The sequence below is a fragment of the Protomyctophum parallelum genome, assembly GCF_964188405.1.
Source record: "Protomyctophum parallelum genome assembly, chromosome: 1".
NCBI lineage: Eukaryota > Metazoa > Chordata > Actinopteri > Myctophiformes > Myctophidae > Protomyctophum > Protomyctophum parallelum.
This window is the reverse complement of record NC_139697.1, coordinates 2,558,275-2,567,367: the sequence shown is the minus strand read 5'-3', so window position 1 is coordinate 2,567,367 and position 9,093 is coordinate 2,558,275. Positions and strand designations below refer to the sequence as shown.

The following is a 9,093-nucleotide window of genomic DNA, read 5'->3' as shown; positions in this document are numbered from 1 at the left end:
GGATGGACGGACAGACAGACAGTTCATAGAAAACAATATTTTAGTCAGCTTGTAGATCAATATCTGATATAGTTATAGTCCACATGTTACTGATTAAAGAGAATGTTAATATTGTTGTAGGCCTAATCTATTCTTTATTTCATAAGCAATGGATTAAATAAACTGAACGGAGCCATCAGCCCAGATAGAAAATCCCTTTTTGGAAAACACAATTCATTTCTGTAATGAAAATAATAATAATAATTTTTACCAGATAATAGTTTTACTTATGTGAGCGAAGCATGGCACACTACATCGTGGCTCGACCATTGTGTGTGCACAGCAGATGCCCATGCCTCTCTGGGAAAACTTGAGGTTTGCTATATGGACTGGCCACATCAGACCACATACCTAATAGCTATGACTATAAATGTTGAAAATGTGCCCCTCCTGGCGGCCACTAGTAATACTGCTAGCACAGGGAAACTAGACTAAGCTTTCTGAGGAGGATATTGACAGATATTCTGTCCTAACTGACAGTTTATTAAAGAATATTGTTTTGCCAAGTGATGCCTTAAGGTGTTTAAATATGAATTGCACAGACACACATCATGCTGCTGATCTCTGTAATTTTTATGATAACATCACAACAGCTCTAAATGCCGCTAGTGATCCATTTTGTAGACAGAAAAAGGTAGAGTAGCTATAGAGAAGCATTTAAACACTGGAATCATATATATATATATATATATATATATATATATATACACCCATATGTGTGTATATCTATACAACAATATCTCGTCAGTCATGAAAGGGGAGTTGCGACATGCGATTTTATTAAAACGACTCGTCAGATTCCTTCAACAACGGCTGCGTCATCTCATCAAAGGTAGCCTAGAAGGGGGTGCATATACAAACTCTTGGAACAGCATCCTCTTTAATGAGAGGCCTACAATTACAATATAAGAGGCTAATACGACTTAACTAACCCTAACCCCAGATGCGCAGCGTGTCCGTGCATTACTAGTTGTTTTTTCCCCAGAGAGAGATATCAGAAGCGAGAGTGGTATGTTTTCACAGGCAGAAATAAAGCAGCCCAATTGACAGTGAAACCAAACATAACAATGGAATAATATCAATATTATAGCCTTTAGCCTATGATAGGCTATTATGTATTGTATAGGCTATTATTTATTATGAGAATATTGCTATGCGTCGCCTTCGCTATACGCAGTAGGATAGGATACATACGCATGGCCAATGCGGCTCCGTTCAGTTTATCGAATCCATTATGAAATAAAGAATAGATTAGGCCTACAACAATATTAACATTCTCTTTAATCAGTAACATGTGGGCTATAACTATATCAGATATTGTTTTATTCAGAGGCAATAAATGGCTCTCAGCCAGCTATATGGCTATATAGGCCCATCACACACCGCAGATCTACAAGCTAACTAAAATTATTTTTTCTATGAACTGTCTGTCTGTCCGTCCATCCATAGCCTATCTAATAATAGCCTATTCATACGTGTATGAAACCAACGCGAATGATTCAACTGCGTCGCAGCATGCAGCAGCAGCAACTTATGGATGGTGTGTGTGTGTGTGTGTGTGTGTGTGTGTGTGTGTGTGTGTGTGTGTGTGTGTGTGAGAGAGAGAGAGAGTGAGAGAGAGATTTATTCGGCATTTGAGCCATGCGTAAAATGAAACCATTGTTTCATTGTACGCTCTCAGGAGTTAAAGATCTAATATGGGTCCATTTGTTTAACAAATTTGCATTATTTAGCTGCATGGGGTCCACCTGAAACCCTACTGTATGTAGGCCTACTGCCGCATATAGCTTATTCCTATATATGGCGCATATTTATTTAAATTAATCTAGAGCTATACACCTGACCAAACGCGTTTGTGCTTGTGTGCTTGTGTGTGCGTGCGTGCGCGTGTGCGTGTGTGTATGTGTGTGCGCGCAGTGTGCGTATGCGATCACGTTTGGAAAGGTGGAATGTGCTTCGGATTTATACTCGCGCACCGAAAATAGGCGCTCTACAAGCTCACAAAGCAATAACTTAATAGCTGTGTAAACATACAGAAAGTCTGGGTTCAATATGGGTCTAACAAGGGGGTTCAATAGGTTCATTAAGGCTCAATACGCAGCGCACCCCCCTGAAGAGGTATACGATATACATTGTATTATCAATATAGCACTCAACTCAACCAGAGATTGATTTGTTTCAATCCTTATGTGTAGGCCTATATTGGGAGTCCTTATAGGCCTACTGTATATGGATACAGCTACCCAGAATAAACCATCTTTTGCGCAGGCTGCAGTGGATTTACTTTAAGAAAGAGATCGACTATTTTCGGTGAAGACGTTTGTTGAAGAGGGAAACAACATAGCAGAGCAAGTACAGAGCCAAAGTCGGCAACCATCAACTGTACTGGCTTTAAGGGGTTAAATGTGCAGTCGAAATACAAAGTATATGAAAAAATACAACAAAGGTATGTCCAATTGGCTTTGAAAAATGGCATTTAGTATTCCAAAAGAAAAATACAAAAATATTCTCATAATAAATAATAGCCTACATAATAGCTGGAGATTTTAATTCTGATATCTCAGATAGAAAATCCCTTTTTGGAAAACACCCGATTCATTTCTGTAATGAAAATAATCTATAATGTTGTCTAGCAAATTATTTTTTTACCAGATAATGGTTTTACTTATGTGAGCGAAGCATGGCACACTACATCGTGGCTCGACCATTGTGTGTGCACAGCAGATGCCCATGCCTCTCTGGGAAAACTTGAGGTTTGCTATATGGACTGGCCACATCAGACCACATACCTATAGACCCATAGCTATGACTTTAAATGTTGAAAATGTGCCCCTCCTGGCGGCCACTAGTAATACTGCTATAGCACAGGGAAACTAGACTGGTCTAAGCGTTCTGAGGAGGATATTGACAGATATTCTGTCCTAACTGACAGTTTATGAAAGAATATTGTTTTGCCAAGTGATGCCTTAAGGTGTTTAAATATGAATTGCACAGACACACATCATGCTGCTGATCTCTGTAATTTTTATGATAACATCACAACAGCTCTAAATGCCGCTAGTGATCCATTTTGTAGACAGAAAAAGGTAGAGTATATACTGTAAGAGATTTCACTGTATTATTACAGTAAATTACTGGCAGCACTGACGCCCGCAATTTACTGTTATTTTACAGTACATCTACTGTAATTAATTTTACAGTAGATATACAGTTTTTTCATTTACAGTATATAACTGTAAATTAAATGTAGGCCTATGGTAATTTAACAGCATACCGTTTTTCAATTACAGTACATAACTGTAAATTAAATGTAGGCCTATGGTAATTTAACAGCATACTGTTTTTCAATTACAGTACATAACTGTAAATTAAATGTGGGTTCATGGTAATTAAACAGCATACTTTTTTTTCCAATTACAGTATATAACTTTAAATTAAATGTGGGTTCATGGTAATTTAACAGCATACAGTATTTTCAAATGCAGTAAAAATACAGTATAACTATGGGTTTTACTGTCACTTTACAGTATGTTCCAGTATGCATGTTTTCAATAAAATGTAATAAAAATTCAATTCTTGATATACAACTAATACAAAACACACAGGTATAGATATTCAACACAGTTGGTTTATTATTAAAGCTGCTATTCAACAATAGTCTCCATTAAAACTTTTTTGGCTTTTTCTATTATTTTAAATGCAATCAATAATAAATGACAGACTCATGCATGGGTAGACAATGAGCAAAAAGTCTCAATTAATATCCCCCCACCCCCCCAAAAAACAAAATAAATAAAAGATAAACTGTTAAAACAAAATAAATAAAAGATAAACTGTTTCAATTAACAAACTGTCATTTAAAATCCTGAATGACAGGACATGGCAAAAACGGCATCTGCATTATAATGCAATATTATAACAGCAGCATCAAGAACAAGCATTGTATCAGTCTAGCCAACATGCAAAATACTTGACAAGGTAACAGCATCATCTGCGTCATACGCAATATTAATATGCAGCATCAATAAAATCATTTTAACAGCAGTGCATCACAGTTGAAGTGCAAATACTTAACATGAAAGGGAGAAATTGGGAAGCGATGGAGAAAGGAAGAGGCCTTGGCTTGGTTTGCATCGCGTGGCTCCTCAATCAGGAGTTCCTGTAAAACAAACAACAAAAATATTAAGCAAAACAATGTAGCTGCTAATTACATTTAAAAAGGTTCAAAATGAAAAACTTTGAAAGGAGGTATATAATAGAGGTTGCACACCAGTAGTGTAGAGTTACAGACAATGTTGCAGTCAGGTAACAAGTGCCAACCTATAGATCTAAATGGGCCATTCATCTGGTTTTAAAAAGGCTATTGTGTATTCTGGTATACTTGTATATTCTAGAATGTCAAATTCCCAGCTCCTCAAGAGTGATGAGACTCACCTGCTGTTTGTGTGGGTGGTACACAGTAGGGGAGGTACACAATTTGGGTGTATATTGATAAATAATATTTTAAATATTTATAAAATGGATATTTTTCATTTTGGAGTTATGAGGTTTCCTCCCGGCAGCAGAGATATACAATATATCTGAGCTGGGATTACCTATGATGTTTACACCAGCAATAGATACCTTTGAATGAATTCCAGGGTTCTGAAGGCCTCGTCTTGGTACTTGAAGTTGAAAACACAGAAAACAGCAACTCCTGACCCGAATGCCCTCATAGATCACGTGACCCTCAACACTGATCATCCACTGGCTGTTTGTCATGGACTCATTCCCTGTTAAATAGTAAATACAAAGTTTGAAATTAGATTGAGACTACAGAAGTATTTACTATCATGCACATTCATTTGTCTCCATTTTAATAGATGAACAAAATATTTCTCAAAAACATAAAACATTTGGGGGACTAGGGTTAAAAATGTTGATCGAAATGTTGTTGCAATAATAAGGTAAATCCTTTGCCTGAAACCTGTGTGAAAGCTCTAGTAGACTAGACTATTGGCCCAGCACCCACCCTCAATGTGCATGTAAATAAGTATGCTTTTAAAATGGTACATTTACATTAACATTAACATACATCAGTAGACTGGTAATGTGCTACAGTGCTGCTACAGTATATCTGTGACCTACCAATGAATTCCCACTCAAAATCAACCAGTTTTTTCAGCAGTGTGGCTACTTGTGGGTTGACGCTCACTGGCTTCTTCTGCAACAGTTTCCCCGTCTTCTTGGAGACAACCGTTCCAGTGGTGGCCTTGGTACCTCTTTCAGGGTGAATACGGATGAACCATCTATGGGAAAGGAATAAGGAAAATAATTTGTCCAAAATACTATAGGTGGGAGCATTCACAGAAAATAGCAGATCTACAAGCTTACAATGCATCACACTGTGGCATTTTGTACTGTCAGTGTGTAGATTGGATATATGCATTAGAGGTTTGGTATAAAAAAAGGCAAACAAACAACATTTTACACAACACTGATGATAGTGCTGTGAAACCAGTCTATGAATCTACCTATAAAGGTTTAATCTGAAACACAATATTATTCAATTAAGTTTTTGTAGTGTGCGTGGGTACCTGCATCTCTCTCAGCTACGGGGCCTTTGTTAGCCTGAAATTAATTGAAGAGGCCTTATCTTTACCATTACCACTGCTGTTGGGAGGAAACCTCAAAACTCAATTTTTGATGTTTAAAAAAAACGTCTGTGTGTTGTTTCGAAAACATTGAACCAATGTAAAGTAGTAAAAAGTGCTTTGGACAAAACCTCTTAACTTCATTGGACCCTCAAAATGTCTGCTAAAGCAGCCAACTCCACCACCTCTCCCCCTCTCATGGAAGTAATTGACAATATATAAAGTTACAACACCAACTTTGATGAGGGTGTATTGCTTTGTTTTAAAAATATAAGGTTTTCTTAATTTCCATTTCCTGAAAAATTAATATTTTGGAGTTATGAGGTTTACTCCCGGCAGCAGAGATATACAATATATCTGAGCTTGGATTACCTATGATGTTTACACCAGCAATAGATACCTTTGAATGAATTCCAGGGTTCTGAAGGCCTCGTCTTGGTACTTGAAGTTGAAAATGTAGAACACCGCAAACAGTGCAGCAACTCCTGACCCGAATGCCCTCACAGATCACGTGCCCCTCAACCCTGATAATCCACTGGCTTGTCATGGACTCATTCCCTGTAAATAGTAAATACAGAGTTTGAAATTAGATTGAGACTACAGAAGTATTTACTATCATGCACATTCATTTGATTCCATTTTAATATTTCTCAAAAACATGAAAAATGGCAGTTGCTTGGATTGCAATAAGGGCAGGAAATACTTATGGAACAGAAGACTCTCTCTACTTTTCATTTCAGTTTCAGTTGAGCAAGATGTATCTTCACTTAAAATACAATTAAGGCATGGCATCTTCACATGAAGGTTCTATGATTGCCTCATTTTACACAAAGGGCATTTTTTACACAAAAATACATACCAAGCAGAGTCGAGGACTGGCTGGTAGGATGAAATTTCTCTCGACGTCATCACTTTTGTCAGACCACTGAAAAGTTAAAATAAATTAGAACAAAAATAATAATGTTGTAGCATGTGTACAATCACAATATTGAACAATAATTGATCAATATACTCACATTAGCCAAAATCAGCAGTCCATCTTGGCTTTCTCCTAAATGGGTTGCAAGAAGCTGAATTACATGAAGAGTCAAATCCCAATCCAAGCCCTGGGAAACATTATACACTTTAAATGTTCTGTATGTTTGGAAATGTCTTTGACATCTGCAGGATGAACACACTTAAAAGAAGCATTGGGTGTGCAAATGTGGGTCCTCCTGTGCCTCACTCACATATATGTTAACATATCAGAGCAGAATATGTACACATGACATGATATCATCTTGCTCACCTATTGATGTTTAAAAGGTTGGTGTGATTATAGATCTGATTGCCAACGTTGGCAAAGTAAGTTGTGTAGCTTGAGCAATGTTGCTAGCAGCTAGCAGATGTTGTTTAAAACATACAAATATAGACTGTAGGCAACTTGCTTACCTTAATATCAGTCTGATTTTCTTCTTCGATTATCAGTCTTCTTTCTGCTTCTTCTTTTGTTCTTTTGTGTTGTTGAAGGGAAAACCTGGGTGTGGCCTATTTCCATGTGGCTTTGCATAAAATACTGCATTCTACTGTTAAATTACAGTCTCTAGTAAAATAACGGCATAAGCTGTGAACTGAATGGTCCCTCGGCTATAGACCTTGTACTGGAGAAGTATATAGTACTCTGACACGCAACAGCAGAGAGAGGGGGGGGACATGCCTCGTCATTCAATCCATTGAATTGAGCACAGCTGACAGCAATCAGACTAGCACAAAACTGGGAATGAGTATTTTGGTTTATATTTCTTTAAAAAATCATAACTTTTGACAGGAATGTGCTAGAGACTTACTTTCTTTTTTGACAGACTCATAAATTAATGCTCTACAGGTGGGGGCCCAGATTAAATCATCTTGCGGGCCGGTTCATTAAACACGCCCCTAATTAGCTTTAGACACACTCCTAATAAGCATCAGAACCCCCCCATTAGACACGCCCCTAATTTACATAAACCACTCCCACAAAAAAGGAGGTGGGGCTTAAGTTAGCAAGAGGAGGCGGGGCTTAAGTTAGCAAGAGGCCTAAATTAGTGAGAAAAGTTGTGAAAGTCGCACAAATAATCCGAGACCATCACTGCGACCGGGTCGCGGCCCTGATCGCAGCCATATAGGTTTTGGGCCAAACGGATATACGGTCGCGTTGGTAGCCCTGCACGAATGCCTCGAAATGTGCGACTTTGACGCGAAAGTCGCAGAACAATTCCGAGACCATCACCGCGACCGGGTCGCGGCCCCGATCCCAGCCGTATAAGTTTCGGGCCAAACGGACATACAGTCGTGGCGGTAGCCCTGAACGAAGGCCTACAATTTGCCGACTTTGACGCGCGACAACGCGCTAACGATATAACATTACGGTCCGACGTTCGAATATGTCGGAGAGCTAGCCGATACGAACGGTTTGGTGTCTTCGATGTACGCCTCCGACAGTCTTACAAAACGCCCTTCACTTTAGCTGTGTGCATCAGACAGCTCATAGACCCATAGACTTTAACAGCATTCTGACTGAAAAAGTGAAACAAGACCCCGCCTCCTAGAAAGGTCGCCCGAGGACGTTCTATAGATCCACGCGTGCGTCTCTGCAAGCTCTATAACATATCCGAAAATCAGACCGGAAGGCCTTACCGTTGTGGCGTTCTAGAGAAGCAAAGGTCTGACGTTCAGCGTGCCTACGTCGATGATCGTGGCTGGGCGGCGGCGGCGGTGGCTCAGGGGTAGAGTGCCTGGATGGTAACCGTAAGGTTGCCGTAAGGTTGCCAGTTCGAACCCGGGCTCCCCCAGAGTTACTGTCGAAGTGTCCTTGAGCAAGACACTGAACCCCTAATTGCTCCCGATGTGCTAGTTGGTGCCTTGCATGGTTTCCGCTGCCATCGGTGTATGAATGGGTGAATGTAATGCACAATCTCTGTAAAGCGCCTTGGATAAAGGCGCTATATAAATGCACCATTTACCATTTATCGTAAGTCTGTTCGGGATGAGACTTATACCTCTGCGATCACAGCGACGAGCCGATCGTCGTGATAGTCTCGGTTTTGTTCTGCGACCTTGGGAACCTCAAATCTAACCCTAGGCTTAAATGGCGAGTCTTTTTGCCGTTATTGGGCACTATTAAGAGTCCCAAAAAATCTAGACCAATGCCATTTTATTCGTCATGGTCTGAATATGGATATTGGGGGGTGTTACATATTTAAAACAATATTTCTCACCCCATTTTTAAGGCATTTGGCCCAAAGGTCACCGTGGCAGTCTTTTGGCTGACCTTTGACCTTTGCAAACGTCGTGGAAATTCGAGACCGCCGCCATTGAATTCGGCATGCTCCAAATATGAAGAATACGTCTAGTGTATGTAGAAAAACATTAAAAAACATGTTTTAAAGTCTGTTTGTGGAGA

The 9,093-nt window shown here is 39.3% G+C and overlaps 1 long non-coding RNA gene across 1 annotated transcript; it reads right to left on the bottom strand.

Moving 5' to 3' along the window:
* Positions 1–4,027: 4,027 nt before the first annotated feature.
* On the bottom strand, positions 4,028–6,205 carry LOC310866044. Its single transcript, XR_014569871.1, has 4 exons — positions 6,073–6,205; positions 5,167–5,327; positions 4,648–4,811; positions 4,028–4,180 (listed from the first exon to the last, which is right to left on the bottom strand). It is a non-coding gene; the product is annotated as an uncharacterized lncRNA (long non-coding RNA).
* Between the last annotated feature and the right edge of the window lie 2,888 nt (positions 6,206–9,093).